Consider the following 19,676-nt stretch of genomic DNA (forward strand, 5'->3'; position numbering starts at 1 on the left):
CATATTTCAGAGGGGAAAGGGGAGGCGGGTAGTTTCCCCTGACGCCAATAAGACCCCTGCAAGACCGCTGAGATGGAAGCAACACCGAAAAACCGATTTTTCTCGCACTTCTGCTCACTGTTTGCTTTAAACAATTCGTTTGCTTTGAACAGAGATAATAGAGTAGCTTTCGCTTTTTGCTTCTACGGAGGCTCTCACCTTTGGATACTCTTGGACTTTGAGAAATATGGGTTGCATCGGTCAGTTCTTCATGAAGAATTCTCCCTAAATAAAGGTGGATTTTTTTTGGTTTTACCTAAGGGTAAAACTTGCCCCAGAAAAGAAAATGTTCATGTCCAAAACAACCCTTCATTCTGCAGCTTATTTTAATTCACTTTTTTTTCTTCTCATACCGATTTTCCTGAAATTTTTAGGATCCGAGTGTAAGTTTGACAGCAATCATCTGCTTAATTTTGCTGTTTTAAGAATTCCTGATAGCCTGCTGTGACATGGTAACCCTTCATAACAAGCAGTCTGCAATTCACAGTGGCTTTTCCTTTGGAAGCCATTGGGGAAAAGGGAAAGCCAGAACTATGTGGGGGCAGAGTTTGAACAGAAAATCCACTAGTTACCAATTTTCATTCTAACGGGTTCAGATTGTGCTTTCCTATGAGATAACAAATAAGCTGATTTCTATGCAACCCAAGATATCAAAAAAGCAGCCTATATATATGATGGGCATAATTACAGAAACTGTGGAATAGCAGTCAGCAGGTGAAAAACCTTTCTCAGATTGACCAATAAAGTTGCATCAAGTAAATAAGATCTTGTGGACCTCATCTTAGAAAACCAGCATGTAAAATTCCTCCAGGAATTATCTTTATTTACTATTAAAATTACAGTAGCTACCCTGTGCTGAGAGCTTCACAAGCATGTGGAATTATGCATCCCCAGGTCCAAAGAGCTTACAGCCCTCCTGCAATTTCTCAGTAAAAAAGTCCAAATCAAACATATTTTTGGTAATTTGCTTCACAAGCAGTTATCTTTTCCTTATTAAACTGAAAGGAAACTTAAAATGGCATGAGGAATTCTAAACTACAAAATGACCTACACCACCCCTTCGGTGTTTGAACCCCTGCAGCTACAATGGAAAAACTGACAGGCATAGAAAATCTTCACTCCCCAAAAAATAACTCCACATCATTCTCTCTCCTTTGCCCCTCGCTTATTTTTTGTGATGTTATAATGGAAAATCTTTTGAACGAGAGCCACAAAATGCATAAATGTCATCTCATCCTGTATTTCACAACTCAACATTTTGTTGACTTCTTCTCTTACAGACCCCACATTTGTGGAGACTGAACAATATTTTACTAAGGAGAAAGGCTTGTAGCAATTTATGCTGACATCTTTCACAATATCCTGACTTTACCTTTGTGGCCAATGAAAGAAAATTACTCCACTGCAAAACTTAGAGGTTCCTTATTTACAGTGCTACTCAAAGCTTGAATCCAAACCTGTGAAACATGAGAGCCTGTTTTTAGCTGTAACAGAAATATCTAAACACGGAGTACATTGACTGTTCCACAGCCCTTTGAATGTCTTTCATCCTGGCCTCCATAGCTGCTATTTGGCTATTAAAGCCCTCTAGATAATGTGTCCCAAATGCTCACACACCATATTTTGCCCACTATTTGATCCATTTAACCCATTAGGGTCAAGAAGGAAATATAGATGTATTGTTTCAGAGAAGAACTTTGAATTTGATGATTACCCTCAGGCAGGAATTATCATATCCTTTTGGCTCTTTACTACTTACATTCAAATGTCACTCATAGCAGAAATCCCCCGTCCAAGGATGGTCCTTAGGACCCTGCTGGTCCTGTTCAATCTGATGGCTTTGCACCATTCCCGCAGTGCAAAAAGGACTGTAAATCTCTTTTATCCATTTAATGGGCAATTACTGCACTTCAGCCAAACCTCACCCTGTTCCCAGTTCAGGGCAGAGAAGATGGGGACCCAGCCAGGGCTGACTTATGTCCCTGCAATGTCTGGCTAGTGATCATGGTCAGCTAGGCATAAGTTAGAATAGTGCCAAAACCGAGTTACTTTATGCCAGGGATTATCCCAGTCTCTGTCAAGCCACAGGATTCAGGGAGCATAAAGACTGTATGGTAGGGCAGCTCCAACCCTCATACTTTCGAGCTGATTGATTAGCATTCAGTAGAACTGGAGTTTATGACTCTACAGAGCTTTGAACTCTGCCTTTGATGATATAGATCTCAATGAAGCAAAGGGTTTCTTTTACTATGAAGTCTGCTGCTCCTTTTTGTAAAACTGCAGGGACCAGGGTGGCTAATGTTGTGATAGTTCTGCGCTGATGCTGCAAGTAACAAAGTAGAGGTCTTTATCAAGGGTCTTTTGGTTTTGCTGGGGCCCCCACCCTCATGTTAGAGTATTTAGAGGAGCAGACACTCCAGTATACAGAATGTGAGAAGGAGGACGATGTGTTTTCAGTCCACTTACAGTTCTGGGTGTACACATGGAAAATAAAATCTGTAATCACTACCAGCACTGCCACAAGAGTGGAGAAATTATCTACTGCCTCGTGTCAGCTATGCCAAAATTTTTGTCTCATGCCTGCAGAACTCTGGGTCTGAATTCCGAATTCTCTATCACTGTTCTGATAACTATTTTAATGACGAAATGAACAGATATACCCACAGAAGAGCTTCTTCTTTTGAGTCAGTTACCCTTTCGTCATCTAGTTATTGTGGCAAACTGTTCTTAAGCACTGTATTTTTTAAGGAAGTTTTAAACTGATTGCTGGCATACTCAGCAAGCCCAGTGTTCTGTGTACTTTCATTAACCAATGTCTAGCTTGGATCAGTTGTTATCATCTGTCTTAGGACAGCTGGAATTCTAGACTACTTCTTTATTTGATAACCCCTAAAATATGCTTTCTTCATGATCCTATAAATTAAGACAATAAAGTATCGGCTTCTTTGTTGTGTTTATCACCATTTGGGAATCTTATGATGTTTATGTATCCACTGGCACACCATCCAAGATATTTTTTATGAAGTACTTTGTGCCAAAGAAATGAGTCAGGGGAATTTTAATTATTATTACTTTTATTTATTTTTGATGTACAGTTTGATTTCATGTCTGCACATAAGACATCACTGAAGATTTAAAAAAGGGATCCAGTAAATGCAGCAAAATCTCTAAGAAATAACACAGTTTTCCAAACTGTCTCAGAGAAACTCATTAAAAGATCACGTACATGATTGCAAATATTGATGGTAAAATAAAACCAGTTTTCTTTTAGGGATGGGTGATTAAACCCACAATAATTAGGAGAATGCTGATTTACGTGTAAAAGTAATATGAAAGAATGAAACAAAACAGCACCTACAGAGTTAAAAGGCTATATGTCTAATTCCTGTGCTATTTTCATCACTGAGTTCTGTTTGCAAGTGGAATTCAACTCCATGGGAGGAGATAATGAAGACAAATAGTATGGCTTTATTTTTAAAAGGGGTGGATAATTTCATGGCAGCTTACAACACTGGTAACTGGGCAAGCTAAGATAATAAGGCTAATCAAATCTCATGCTTCACAGCACTAGTTCCCTGCGGGGTCAGGAAAAATCTTTCCACTGTATACAGCACTATACAATTAGCAAGGTTATTATTGGGGAGCAGAGGTACAACCTTCCAAAGAAACCAGCTTTTGCTGTTGTCGGAGAACAGAGGCTGTACTTGGCCAGACAGAGAAAAGAGCATTATTTTCTTGTGCCACTTCTCTTCATCTACACTGCCAGAGTTTTAGAATTACAATTCTCATGTTTGTAAAAAAAAAAAAAAAAAATCCCCTGAACATGATTACCTAAGTGCATTACTGTCTGAAATCTATCAAGAACTCCTCCACCTGTGACCAGTATTCCAGTTCAAAAATCGTTGTCACTGACTAGGCACGGGAATTGCATTGATTAAGATGTTGCAGGTTGCAAGTGCGCATTTCCCTCTGGTTAGGTCAGTAATGTTACAGAATTTGCATCTTAGTAGCACTTTAGGCAGGAAGACAAAGCCCCAAATGATGATGAGCTCTTAGCTAGGAGTTGAAATGACATGTGTTTGGAATATTTAGTTTGGGAAGTACTGTTCATTTTCTTTAATTGCCTGAACATATTGTTGTAGGTGTTCTGTGTGTATACTTGTATTTTATTTTCCATCAGTGTCTGCATCAGGGAAATTATATTAGCTGCAATTGAAAATATTTAGCTATTTTTCTGCAAAATTTATGTTATTCATGTGAATGTGATACTCTTATGAGTTGGTGGGGTTTTTTCTTACAAGGCAGAGAAAGCACAACAGCAGAACAAAATTCTTTGTAAACCAATATTATGAAAACAATTCTGTTTCCATGAGCTATACCTCAAACACAAGAACTGTCATTACCCTGACCCTTATCTCAAATATATTTATTTTTAAAGTACTAATTATTTTCAGGTGGTCTATACTTTTCCCCTGTGTGCATCCTCTATGTATTCTCAACTCTCAGCCCATGGAAAAAGTCCACCAAAACATAACCTCACCACCATTTTGGAACTCGGGTTACATGACAAGGATATCTAAAAACATAAGAGGAGCTTGCACAAAGACAATTTCAAGACTTCTTCACAGGTGCAGTAGTGCTAACCTTCCTTATATAAAGAATATTCAGCCACTGTCTTTCACTAGACTGCATGGCCCCGAGCTGTAGAAGGTTCAGCTAAATGAAGTTGAATCAAAAATATGACTTTTGTTTACTCCTCAGGTCTCAGAAAAAAGTTCAGTAAAGGATCTACTGTCTGCAGTATTCTCCTGAATACAGAACTAGGCACAAAAGTTCCATAGAGCTGAACCATGGAAGTGTTCTGTTATTGAATGGGGTGGGTGATTTAGTGACAACAGACATAGCGGGTTTAGGTGATCAATGCCTTTTTTTCCCTTTGTTCTTCAACATCAAGGTCTCCCAGGGTTTGTACAAGGAGAAAGAGAAGTACCAGCAGCAGATGAAAATCGTGACAGGGCATACTTGCAAGAACTCATCGCATGCAAGTCCATAGGACCAGATGGATTGCACCTGAAAGAGCTGAGTGGGCTGGCTGATGTCCTTACAAGGCTGTTCTCTACAAAGTTAGTAAAGTAATAGAGATCAGAGGAGGTCCTTGACAACTGAAGAATATAAACCAGTCTTCAGAAAAAGGAAACTACAGGAGGGACAGTCTCACTTAGGTTCCTGGGAAAGTCCTGGAGCAAGTCCTCTTGGAACATGTTTCTAAGCATATGAAGAAGGTGACTGGAAAAAGCATGGATTTACAAAGAGTAAATCATGTCTAACCAACCTGAAAGCATTTCTATGGTAAAATGGCTGGATTTATGGATGTCAAGACTTAAGCAAGGCTTAAAAAACCTTAATAAAATACAGCAGGTTTTCTGACACTGATTTTCACAAGTTCACACTCTCACCTGAATTCACACATTTCAGTCTAGATGAGCAGACAGCCAGATGGATGGTCAGGCCAAGAGAGCAGTGGTTGATGGACTATGCTCTTCTCAGAGGGCAGTAGCAAATCTAACAAGTGGAGCACCACAAGCGTCTGTCCTGGAACATGTCCTGCTTCACATCATTAACAATGACCAGGAGGAGTTCACAGAGTTGCTCAACAGGTTTGCAGATGAGAGCGGGTTGGGGTACACTTGAAATACTGGTGGGAAGGACTGCCCTCCAGGAAGATCTTGACATAGTGAAGGAATGGACCCACCTTGTGAAATTCAGCAAGGACAAATGCCAAGTCCTGCACCAGAGGTAGACTAACTCCTTGCACTGATTCAGGCTGGAAGAAGATGTTAGTGGTTGGGCAAAAATGCCTGGTTGGGCACCAGCTCTTCTGAAAAGGCCTGAGGGGTGTTGTTAGACAGCAAGCTGAGCATGAGCCAGGGGTGTCTTCTGGCAGCAAAGAAAATCAACAGCAACCCAGATTTATTAATATAAGAGGAAAGTCAGTATATTATTGCCCCTGTTGCTTGTCACTTGTTAGATCACATTTAAATGCAGCCTTCAGTTTTGGGACCCCCCAGTACAGGAAAGACATTGAATAATCTGAAGCAATTTCAGCAGAGGCCCACCAAGACAGCTGGGGGCTGGAGCACTTGCTCAGCGAGAAGGAACAGGGGAAACTGGACTTGTTCAGTCTGGGGCAGGGTTGGCTTTGACCTGGGCATAACACTAGCCTGGCAGTGCCTACTAGGAGGTTATTGGGAAGATGGAGCCAGGCTCCTCAGTGGTGCATGACTGAAGGATGAGAAGAAATAGACATAGATGAAATCAAGAGAAATTCACGATGTAAAGAAAACAGCCTGAATTCATCATTAGGATGAATTCCTGTTTCATCATTAGGAAGCAGTGGAAGTGTTTGCCTAAATAAGTTGTACAGTCTTCTTCCTTGGAGGTTTTCAACACTCAGCTGGAAAAAGCCCTGAGCAATATGGTGGGCTCTCATAGCTGTCCTTTCTTGGACCATGAGGTTGGACTAGAGACCCCCTGGGTTCCCTCTTTGAATTACTCAGTGATTCAGTGACTCAGTAAGTTCACAGGAACTGTATCTACAGGGAAAGAAGACAGCTCTGGTATGGTTTATGCAATAAAATGATAAATCTTAAATTATACTGGGAGCATGGGCCAGAATCCAAGCTACAGCTGCCCAGCTGTGCAGTAACAAGTGGGCTTAGTGCCATACTCTCCATTGTTTGCTCTCTTTTTGGCCTCAGCAGCCATGCACTGTTGGTTGCTCTGCTTTAGGAAGAAGGCTTGCATATTTGAAGTCTTTTTTAGCCACCAGAAAAGTCTTAGTTTTTTTTCCTTTCCATGGCCTCCTTCCCAGAGAAGAAGGTCCCCCCGAAATGAAAGAGAAGCATGGCAAAATTGTGAAAATAATGCTTGCAAAATGTCTTGACAAGGAACTCTTATCTGAAAATAATTTCTTGAAAGAAAATGTAAAAATTCTCCTACTTCACAGTCTTGTTTTCAGTCCAGACACACAGAGATGAAATTTCAGAAAAATAGAATACAGACATGCTCATTTTCCCAAAGGTTTCCTTTATATTGTTAAAATTATGTCATTTACACACACTTCAAAATTCTTTTACACTATGTGATGGCTGTAAAGGGACCGTAGTTTAAAGAAAAACCAAGTCCCAAGAAATCTTTGTCACATTCAATAATATCAGAGTGCCAATGGAGAGAATTTTAATTAAAAACTTCAAATAAACTCCAGGGAATCAAATCATTTGTGAGCCTAAGCATATCAGAAAAGCCACGGCTCAGCAGCCTATATGAGTAGGCTCAGCTCATTTCCTAACAGTGTTCTTCTCACAGAAAGTGGTGCCAGAGAGACTTTGTATCCTCATGCTTCAAGGCCAAATTAATAGTCAACTGAGGGCAGGAAGAACCACCCCTTACCAGAGAGAAATGAACAGCAAATTAGCAGCTTCAGACTGCAAAGTCCTCTTCCCTAAAGTTGTAGCTCTGGCTACAAAAGGCAGTTCCTCCCCCAAACTCTCTGGCTGCAAATCTTTTCAAGACGAAATACATTGCCATTCATGTCTCCAGCTCAATGGAATACCAGCAAAAAAAAAAAATGTGTCTCCACTGAAAATCTATTAAAAGATAAACATTGTCAGTAGCAAGCACTGCTGTCTGTTCCTTGCTATCTGCCGTAGCAAATTCATTTAAAGGAACCCACAGGTCAGTCTGGCAGAGACAACAGCAGCATCAGAAGACACTTTTCTGTTGAATGAGGAAGTAAAGCCCAATACTGAAGAAACAATACAAGACGGTTTAAAGAGGTACATAGATTGGAAATGAGAACGAAGAGGAAAATAACTGCTGATTACTTTTTAGAAAGGAATCATTTACTTACAGCCACATTTTGGGATCAAATTCTTATGGCAAATATGATACCATGGAGAGAGTAGTTAAGGAAATATTTTAACAATATCAATCTTACATAACTTCCATCTCCTCTTTAATTTTCAAATGCTTGTAAGACTGTAATATGTAATTTTAAGATTTGAGCTCATTCTAAAATTCCTAAAAGTATTTGAAAGAAATCTAATTATGGCCACCAAACCAAACTAGGCTTTAAAAAAAATAATAATTGACTGTGTGCATATGTAATACAATATCTCCATTTAAAGACTAATTACTTATACTGCATCATCTAAACAGACCCCAAATCTGTAGTTTTTGTTCCCATAGTTAATTTCTTTCACAAAATTGCTTCTCATTTGAGAAAAGTTGGCTTGTAGAACTAATGGTATCCTTTTGTTCTGAGTTTTATGTCCAGTCAAAACACCGTTTTTGCTGTGGAGAGCATTTTGGAAAGCCAGGGAAAATATAGCCTCCTGAACCTCTTTGTTCAGTTTCTTCTGGGGAGATGGAATTGTTACAATACAGATGTATGGAGCTGTACTATACAAATGTGTCTGTGGGAGCTACAGACAAAGCTCTTATTTCCTTTGCCTCAGAAAAATTTCTGGCAGAGGAGGCAAGTGAGAACAAGCTGACTAATTTGGGGCAACATCTGCCAAAGGGGAGGTACAGGCTAGTTACTTTCTGTTTTTCACAGGACTAAGGCTGTTGGCAGGGTTGAATTTCTGCTTATTGGCTAAACTCTCTCATGCAAGATATTATTTTTGAAAATCACCTAGGAAATATGGCAGAATTTCCAACATCACCAGTCTTTGAGATCCTTCAGACTACCAGAGGTATGGTTCGTATTACCTTGAAACAGGGACAGGGACTGTTTGACTTTTGAGACCCTTTGCATTCCTAGTTTTCTGTAATTTATAGAGAACGATTTATAAATCAAATAGAAATCATATTCATCCAGTGTTTTACATTGCACTGGATTATTAAAATAGCTTCTATGTTCTTTTACATAAAGAAAATATGTTTTAAAGAGGCTTTACTATATAAAGTAACTATCCTTTTTACAGTATTTATTAACTGTATACCCTTTTCCTTGCTGTTTTTCAGACTTATTTATATTTAAGATCTATAAGACAAGGATTATCTTCATTCTGCGTCTAAACAGTGCCCAATCTGTTACAATTCCTCTTCTTGTTGGCCCACAGGCACTTCTATGAATAAAATTAGCAAAAATAGTAAATTTTGTTTTTTAGATTCTAGCAACATTACATACAGGGTCCTCATTTTTGTTTTGACTTCAGATTTTAGCAGATGCCCTCCTAGGTGTTCTGGAGCACTTATGCTTTTCAAAAGCTGTGTACACATCACAGGGCTTCCCCTCTACTTCTTAAATAATTTACTAAAAATCAAATGGTGTAAAGTTCAGGACTTATCTTAAAGCAAAATTTAGAAGCAGCAACGCCTAAAAGTCACAGCTGAGTTAGTTCTATCAGACAAGGGTAAAAATCCTTTTTCTTTCTTAACAGACTGACAGTGATTTTAATAGCACTTTGTTTCTATCTGGCTTTTCATTTCTCATGAAAGAAAAAAATCCAAACCAACCAAAAATTAAATATTCCTTCAATCAAAATTGGATGCTGGCAGTAGTAGTTTCCCAAGCATAAGATTACTCAAAGGAAAGTTAGATAACAATGGTAACTACCTAGTGGTAACCTAGTAGTATATTGGACTTCAGCCTATGAGAGACTATATTACTTTATAAACTCATGTATGTGTTATGCAGAGATACTATCTATTTGTCTGTCAGTCAAATATTGAAATCTGGAGGGGGGAAGGGAGAAGGGAAGAGGACATGCCATTGATATTCAGCGGTGCACAGCTGTTTAAAAAAAAGACAAGAAGTAAAGAAAGTGTCTGTAGGTTGGATTTATGAAAGTGGTGCACAGCATTTGGCCAGGTCACAAGGCTGTGTGACTTTTTTCTAATCACAACCTGATTGTTGTTTCTGGCCTCTGAATTTATATCTTATCTAGATTCCCATCTGTGTCTGAAGAATGCAAGACACAGCTCAAAGGCAAGGGAGAAAGTAACTTATAGCAAGGCTAGGTGCAACCACTCCATAGTCACAAAGGCGTACTTAGCCATGTGCTACTTCCATATCATGGGATTGGGATCCCAGCACTCTGCGCCTGCTGGTACTATTGCAGAGGCTGCAGCTGTGCTGTTTCTGTATCTACACCAAGCCTGCAGATGTTTGGGCTGGGCAAAACCACTCTTGTCCCAGCACAGGTCAGAACACAGTCCACTACACACTGGATACTCAGTCCTGGATTCTGGACTGATTTTCAATTCCTTGGTTCTTCTGGGAAAGATGCATCCACTCTCAAATTACCGCAACTCACAAGAGCTCATGTTTCCAGCTGTGCCCCACACCACTACTGGTAAGGCCCGCAGCTGAGGTTTTGTGACAGCTAATATGTTCATTTCTTAATCTGGAAATTAATTGGAGTCTTCCAAATGCAAAGCACTCGATGTCAAAACCAGGCGTAAAAGGCCAAACACCGAATGCAGGTATCAGCTGTTAAAAAAATTAAAATAAGTTCTTAGAAGCTTGAATCCATCTAAAGTTCAAATTCTTTCCCCAGTGGTGAAGGCTAACCTCTGCCACTTAGAGCAAACACAGATTTTTGCAGGGGAGCTGTGCCCTTCACAGCTCCAGTCTCAGGAGTAAGACCAACCACAGAAAGAAAGGGATGCCAAATCATCATAGGGGATATGGCCTAAATTAGCCCTTCCAGGGTAAGAGAAGTGTTTCTGTGTTGAACTGAAAGCCAACGTATAGCTGGCAGTCCCTACTGGGGATTCATCCTGTTGCTGCGACGTGCAGCTGCCTGCTCTCTTCCACTCACAGAAGCAGAAGGGAGCATATGGTTTCGTACATTTATCTTCTGTGGCATGACCTTTTTACCTCTGCATAAGGGAAAAGGAGTCTTGAAAAAATCCTACCTTTTCAGTGGTGCATTAATAACCCAGTGCAAATTTGTAATCATCTGAACTATACACTTGAGTCTGATTTTTATTTAACAGAAATCTTAACCCAGCAAATATGATTTGTGATTATCACTTACATTTCCAGTGTACTATATTAAAATGGCAGCGTTAAGAAAATCGTTACAGAGTGCACTAGAAGCCTTCTCCTTTTATAGTAACCTATTTTTCCATAAATAGTAGTATGAACTCACTGAAATAGATTTCATTAAAATGGGTGTTTATTGATAAATATTAGAGAACCAAATTATTATAGGAATAGCACACAATAAGGCATGTATTACTTGACCTTTAGTTCAGCTTTTGGATTAGCTGAAGTTCCCCAACCTTGAGTTTTTTGAAGCACAGCAGGTGAATTTTAACAGACCATTAAAACACAGCATCTTGCGTCTTTCTGCAATATATTATGAAGTGAAACAATCTGCATTTCACTGAGAGCATACTGACTGCTTTTGGCCCAAAAAATGGATGAGAACACTGTGTTCCATACATGTTGGGAGAACCAGCAAATTGTGGCATTTCTCCCTGATGACACAGAACTTCATGGAAAGACGTGACTCATACTGGGTAGGAAACTGTTGCCTAAACGAAGACATTTTTGACATTGCAGGCAGCCTACATGGTGTCCAGCTGTCTTTCCAGAAGGTGCCAGCCTCTTCTAGATCTCTCTTCATCTTCCCTGTCATTTCTACCCAGATGTCTTGCATACTTCATGTCATCTGAAGGACTTCATATGCCTACTTGTTGGCATCTGACTGACTATGATTGCAACCTCTACCTCCTATAATAAACCTTCTAGACTAATGCAAAAATACTGCAGCCATGAGCTATGGATAGACAGACATACGGATAGAGAGGTGGATAGGAAAGCTCTCTCCAGACTTTCCATGAAGCTTTGCTATTGAGGCATTCTGGTTCTTCCAAGGTGATAGGAAATAAGTAACTGAGTTGTTCCAGTGCAGTTGAGCCAGCTGAGCCAGCTGATGTATTTCTCACTAAGAACTTTTGCTGCCTCAAAGATTAGTTCCTGCAAGGTCTTCTCCATGAGTTCTTTGGCTCTTTCTAAGAAGGGACTGAACTAAGGAAAACTGCCAACTAACGCCTTACTAAGCTTCTCGTGTATTTCAAGTGTCTTCTCTGTCAACATCTAACAATGACAGGAGTTTCAACCCGATGTGTTGAGGTTTCCAACATCCTGTCACAATTCAGGCAGTCTTGTCAGAGCTCAGAATTGCATTGCCACAACCACTGCAGATACTGGAAAGAAGGGGAAAACTAGCTCTTAAGCTAGAACAGATTAACTTAGAAATGTTCTAAATGTGCCTGTTACTCTAGTGGTCTCAATACAAATTTTCTTGGTTTAATGTATAAACTTTTACAGCAGAGAGTTGTCTATATTTGTGTCTAGTATTCTATCAGATCTTAATAAACATATAATAATATGTTATCCCTAACTTGTATGCTGTGATAACTTACAAATATGGCAAGGCTTTTGAGTTTTCTAGTGCATTAAAAAAAGATTACATTAGTGCTTCAAAAATAGAGTGAAGTAAATAAGCTCTGACAGTATAAAGAAATGTTGGAGAGAATAGAATCAAGTTAGTAAAAGAGCATCTCTGTTTATTCAGAACAGAGTTTGATGTTCTAACTGTTAAACATTAATGTATTATCTTGATGGATTTTGTACCTACACACTTTAACATCACAGACGAAAAAGCTTTAAAAATAGCGCACTGTAATACGTGCTTCATTTATTAAAAATGTATGGCCAAAATAGATTGCATTTTTCATTGTCTTCACCTTCTTGTCACTGTTCTCATAGTGAAAATCACAAATTCTGTTTTGAAGCTGAAAATGAATTGCAGTTGTCATTAAATGTGGGTGTTTACAGATGTTATTAATTGACAAAATAGTACACTGTTCTCAGCAAGAGAATGCTTCATTTATACTCTGGAGAGCTGAAAGCTACCCTAGAAGAAGAGAAGAGCACTTAGCAGCTTTTGAGACATGAAGAACATGGCACATGAAGAACATTATCTCTCTCTTGCCTTTTTTTATTAATAACCTGAAATAGTTTTTACTGTGTTTCAAATCTTTGATCAAATTTCAGATTTCTTTGGTAGCCAAAACAAGGCTCTAATCTTTCTAATAACTCTTACTAAGTGTTGAAAACAGGCAATGTCCAAGGTAGATGATGAAATGAAAAGAATGAAAAAGATTCTGTACCTTATGTCCCCCTTCTAGTTCTGCTAGTGGCCTAACCCCAACAGCTGTCATTAAATTCAGTAGGAGATTCGAACCCCATTCATTTCTAGGGATCAAGACATCAATTTCTAGCACAAATGCTTTATGTAAAATACATCTTATATAAAAAAAATAAAAAAATCTTTCCTATTTAAGAAATACTTCGCTTCAGGATTTTTTTTAGCTGCTTTGTATCAATGGAAATCAGAATCAGCACTTTAAAATTATGATAGGAAACTGAAGGCAGGATTGGCCTGTAATTATCTTGCTCATTCCAAAATAATCTGAATCTTAATAACGTACAATTGACTGTTCTCTTTCAGGAATCAAAATACAGGCAATTAAGACAGGCATTCCATTAAAGCAAGTATGTGTGTAGATTCTGGCAGGTAATACAAAACAGACAAAGCACAGAATGAACAATGCCTATATTTAATTTTCAAATTAGCCTGTTAAGGTTTTTCAGAATGCTTCTGTTGGTTTAACAGCAAAATATAGAATGCCTCCTGTGGTCAAAACATCGCCTTTTAATTCCCTCGTGTGGTATCATAACCCAGCACATCTGAGTAGTAACATTACTTACCCTCTATACATTTCAGTAGCACCAAATAGCACTACATATATCAAGATGTCCCTCACTTTTTTTTCCTGATATATTTTTATATGTTTTTTGTTGGATCTTACTAACTTTTGAAAGATAAATGTAAAGGTAAAAAGTGGTCTATGTAAAAATAACCAAATGTTTTAAAAAAAAAAGATACTGCATGCTGAGATGTATAGCTCATATCTGCATTTCTTCACACTGCAAAACCACTTTCCAGCATCATGGTGTTTCATAAATATGTGTTTGACAGCTCAGTAGCAAAGTATATTCCCACTTTGGGTGGAACATTGCAATTCTGCAGGATGTTGATTCATTGTGAGTTAGTCCAGTTGGCAAGTTAATTAATGTCAGTCAAAAAGAAGAGTTATAAATATCTTCATGCTCTAAACTCTTCTTTTTGCTTCTTGAGCTCTACTGTATATGATGGTTTTGACCTGGCCGTGATCATTCATTTAGCTTGAATTGTGTCTTGCTTAAGTTGTTCATTTAAACAGTTAACCCTTGTTTAACGCAGTGGCTCCTACTGAAGGGCATCTGAAATCACAGTCCCTTGTGGCTCAGCAGGAGCTTACAGGCAGATGGTGCGTGCTTTTGTGCCGGAGAATGCTTGAAAAATCACAAACCAAAACGCTTAAACTAAGATTCCACCTTAGTCACATCATATTTCTTACAGGATTCTTCAACAATGCTTCCCAAACTGGGGTTCTGATGAACATTGTCAGGAAATGGCTCTACTGGGTTTACAAAACACTGGAAAAAAATGTGATTTCACCAAATCAGAGTATTCTTCTCAGATGAGATGGCAGAAGCACTGTTCTCACAGATCTGGACAGGGAGAATAACTGCAATCATGTTTGTGCAGCAGCACTGCAAACATCTTTAATTTGTATTTAACAGTTTGCAGGTCCCTGGTCCCTACAAATGTCTGCAGATGACGTGTACATCATTCTATGTCCCCGAGGGAGTAGGTACAGTTGACAGCTCTATGACTGCACCCTGAGCTCACCCAGCTTGGGCTTAAATTCAGCTTTACTGAAAGTGACCTTGGGAGACTTCCTATGTCCTGTCTGAGAACTTACATCAAGAGCAGTTTTCAATGGGCTTTTTTTGCTGGGTTTTTTCAACTGAGACTTTCCTCTCAACAAGCTGTTTTCTTCTTGGTGCTTCTCACTTGTTTTTAATGGAAAATACCAAGTGCTGCTCATATCCCTGTAAAACAGTTGGGCAAGGGATGCAAGCATGTGGTGAGAAAGACTCATGTACAGCCAGAGCATTTCCCATCAGCCAGTCCCAGCTGCCTTTATTCCCTCCGTTTACTGCTACAAATCCTTTCCAAGCCCTCAAACTGAGTTAGGAGCTCAGGTGCTTACCACAGAGGACAGCCTCCCACTCTCTGGGCCAAGTTCAGGAAAGACAGGCTTTTCAATGCCTCAGATTAATTACACACATTATTTATTGGCTCCCACATCTTTCCATTGATTGTTATGTCAGAATCTAATTTAACAGTAGTGGAGGGACAGGGAACAGAGGGCACCCAGGGGCTGAAGATACTTGTGTTGTTTTCTTAAAATATCCTGAATCATGCTGATATTTTCTTTTCTCTCTAAGGAATGGCAGAATATACATTAAAACCAGAACTAAATATTTTGACACAAGAAGTCAAGGAGAGTTTTGCCATCAGCTTTAGTGCAGCATGATTAAACTGCAGCTGGACAGCTACTAATAGAGTAAAAACCTCTTCATTTCTTAATACATTTTCATGACAACAGGATGTGTATATCTACCAGCCCAGGAAAGGACAACCTTGCTAATCTGAGTTGCAGTCTTTTCTAAATTGACAGAAGTGCTACTCTGTCTGCTACTCTTTAATATGGGGCAAATCAAGTCACCTACCAGGAGGACATCTATTCCCTATATTCCATTTCTTATTTGAATTATTTTTGTATCATAATAAATTGAGAAGAGCTTTATTGGTAGAAAAACATAATAAACAGAAACATACAAGTCTAGAGATGCACATTCTAGGGAAAGGCTAACTTTCCTATGAAGAGAGCTTCATAGAGCAGATGAAGTCAAATTATTAGAAATTTGAATCAATGGTTTCTCTCACTAAACTGGAGACTACTTACATTCTGAAAGTCAGCCAGCATCTGATAGGGCATCAGATGCATAAACACCCCATTGGAAATAAAATCAGATTCTTCAGTGTCCTGAAGTTAAGGTTCTTTCATTTGTATATAGACTGTTGTATCATTTTTTTGGTGCCTTACAGGAAGATGAGTCATTAGGAGAAATGAACATGGAGAAGGCTTGACACTTTGGCATGAAGAGGATAGGAATAATGAATATGGGTGAGGAGATGGGAGGAGAAGGCAAAAGAGATGACTAGAGTGTCGCTATTGCTTGTGACTGACAGCCTCAGGAAAACTAATTAGGGCTGAGGAAGCTGATGAATTCCATATAAGAAAATGTAGTTTGAATATTAATAGGCTCTGCTCCATTATTGTCCAATTTTAAATCTGTTAAATTTGAAGGGGCTTAAAGTTTGAGGAAACACATTTTCTTATTCTTGTGACATGACGAGCAATGCAAGGATTTGGAAATAGTACTTTTTGCATAGGGTCCAAACCCATGTGTGTACTGGGAGTTAGCACATAGTTAATGCACAGCTGAAGTCCAACTTATATCCTTTTTAAGTTGTCCATGAAGCCTAGATGGAGAACTGGGCTCTATTTCTAAATAAGCTGGCAATGTCACTCAGTATTTGCCATCAGACAGAAAAAAAGTGTTGTACGGTGTATTTTTCATTTGGTCTGCTGTTCTGCTGTTTTAAGGATAATGATTTGCCACTGCTTGGCTCTGTGATTCATTTGATTGTTTTCCCTAATTTCAAGATGAATTGTAGTTTTTAATCTGTTTGCTGTCATGTCTCATTTCACTGAAACACACATATTGCTCTTATTACTGTGCAAATAGGTGCTACATAAATAAAACTTATTATTATGATCATTAAAGTAAAAGAACCCATAGTAGTCTTCTGTTACACAGTGTGCTATTTGCCAGTCTCAGTGCTCACATCCACAGTCCGTCCCTCCACTTCTGCAGGCAGTGCTCTGGTGAGATGGTGTTTCTCAGCCATAATGACTGAGAAGCATCAAGAGGACCAGAGTAAATGGAAGTAATGGGGCAGACTTATCACTGATACCTTCAGAGAACTACAACTTGCTTTGTAGGCAAATAAACAACAAAGAGGATACAGGTGTGAGCTTCGAGCTCATCAGACCTCAGAGAGCGGAGACAACAGATTAACATTTGGGTGAGAAGCCTCCCAGGAGCACCTGTAGCCACAGTCTGACAACCGTATTCCCTTGTCTCTCTCCTGCACTTACCTGCTGGATGCTCTTCTGCCTCAGCTGCCTCCCAGAGGAGTAAAAGCAGCAAGTGCAGACATGAAAGCATCTCCCCATCTGCCTTTGCCCAGCTTTTCTTCAATCAGGCAACGCATGAAAGAGGACCCATGGGGATGAGGGATGCAGTTCTGATGTGGGTACAGCTGGAAAGGACTATAGATCCTCCTACTAACAGCATTGCTGTAATGGAATGGGTGTATTTGTTTGAGTGTTTGGATTGTAAACTGAACTCTTGGAGACACAAATGTGACAGCGAGCCATCTCTTGCTTTGCTCAGAAGGATGAGGATGCCTGACATGTTCACTTCAGAATGACATCTGCTGAAAGATAAGAAACCTCAAGGAATATATTTTGGAGTGCTGTCTGCATGGGTGTGTTGGGAGGTAGGAGGCAGAGATCTCACTTACATTCTATTAATCAAGTTGTTCTGCTGTAAACCAGAATATATTTTCTGCAAAATTCAGCCAAAAAATTAAATGTGTTTCCTGGATGCCTTGGTAAAAAAGGCTGATCAGTTCCAGGGTCTCTATATCTGCTCCTTTCAGGGGCTGATCTATATCACCTGCAAACATTCATTATATTCTCTGGACTCCCGAGAGAGCCTAGTTAGCCTGCATTGGTCACATCTTGCTGCTGCTGCCACTTTCTCTGCTGGCATGTAATGTACCTTTGGGCACTAGATTTCCTAATTACTTATGTTCTTACTGCAAGCCAAGACTAGCCATATTTTACAGTGTTCCTGAGGGAATAAATATATTTAGCCTGTTGAGGCTGAATGCTCTCTGGCTTCTTAAAGATTTTCTTATCATTCATCCCAGCCACCAGCTGGGGTGTAGTGTGATCTGCTTCTATTGGAGTTCTGATGAGCATCCTGAGGACTACATGCGGGGTTTATACCAGGGAGCTTGCATATGCATTACAGGGATGTCTCAGAGTGGGAAGGAAAGCCTGGCTATGTGTAGGGCACAGGGAGAAGAAAACTGCCAGACTGCAGCAGCTCTTCATGACATGGAAATGTTATTTTAAGATTTAGGACAGGACACGTGGAGGATTTTAAAGCCCAGTATATACTGTACAGGGCAAAAGGGGGCATGGAAGGCAGGACAGCTGCTTAAGGAGACAGGCTTCATATGATACAGTCTCAGGGGAATGGTTGACTCTGAAAGAGGAATTAAGAGCAGGAGGGGCAAGAGATGGTTAAGGTATTTGGAAAAAAGGAATGCTTGAGAGCATAGAGACTACCATGTATGCATACCGTGCCCTTTAACATTGACCTATAGAGACACACTCCATACCACAGTCTCCTCTTTCCTTGCAGGACTCTAACAGCTGCTGGTGGCACTGTCAGGCCGGGAGAAAACTCTCCTGAGTCCTGGCAGTGGTATCACACATCATGTCATCAGTAACATGCAACATGTTTGCAGAGTGCAATGTGGAGAACTCTTCACCTGAGAGTATTTGGAGGCTGACAAGGGTATGGTGTAGAGAAATCAGGAGACAAATGCTCTCAAATACCTTTGTCACAGTGCAAAAGGGCATGGGAATCTGCAGAGCTGGAGCTGTAGTGTGGACACGTTTGACATGAGGCTGAAGCAAGCTGTGCCTACAAGGCACTGCAGTGTGGACAAGCTGTGTGAAGCCAATTAGTACAGGAATTTAAGTGCTCACTCATGCTCACTGCTCCAAGCAGCAGGGCTGAGTCACTCCCCACTGAGCTGCTCTCTCCACTAAGGTTGGGGGACACAGACACTGGGAGCTGGGTAAGAAACAACCCAGCTTCCTCAGAACTTGGTAACGATATCAGGACCGCCTCAGTTCTCCATCCTAATGCCTCTGCAGCTCAAAGGCAGATTACCAACACTGAGACCCACTTCTGATTTTTTGACACATTTCTGTTCTGGCATCTGGTGAATCCTTGAAGAAACACTGTATGATAACCTAGAGCAGAAATATTAGTGTATTTTTAATAGTTTTAATATTTTAATAGTGTATTTTTAAAAGCTTTTTTACCTAGCTGGCAAGTCATCCAAAACCACCTCTGTATTTGTGCAGGAGGGTCAGAAAAGAAAGCTGCCAACTGACTTCCTTGACAGTTCTGTTTTTAGTTAACATGTCCCAGTGTTCCCCAATGTCAGCTTTGTCCAGGTTTTTGCAAGTGATCCTCCTTCCAATCCAGTTTTTCATAGCCACCTTCAAGAGTGGTTATAACTCTACTGGTTAACCGATATCAGCTCCACAGCACCTGCTGCATCTTTCACATTCCCCATCTCCATGCTCTGCCTCCCAGCAATCAGAGGGTAGTGACTTTTTGCTGGCAATCTCTGCTCAGCAAGGAAGGAGTATCCCCAGGGATGCCTGTCTTGCTGAAGTGGTGCTTGATTAATACCAGGAGCATTCTGCAAATTTACTGA

Source organism: Myiozetetes cayanensis, unplaced genomic scaffold (assembly GCF_022539395.1).
Source record: "Myiozetetes cayanensis isolate MyiCay16 unplaced genomic scaffold, myiCay2020 scf1, whole genome shotgun sequence".
Classification (NCBI taxonomy): Eukaryota; Metazoa; Chordata; class Aves; order Passeriformes; family Tyrannidae; genus Myiozetetes; species Myiozetetes cayanensis.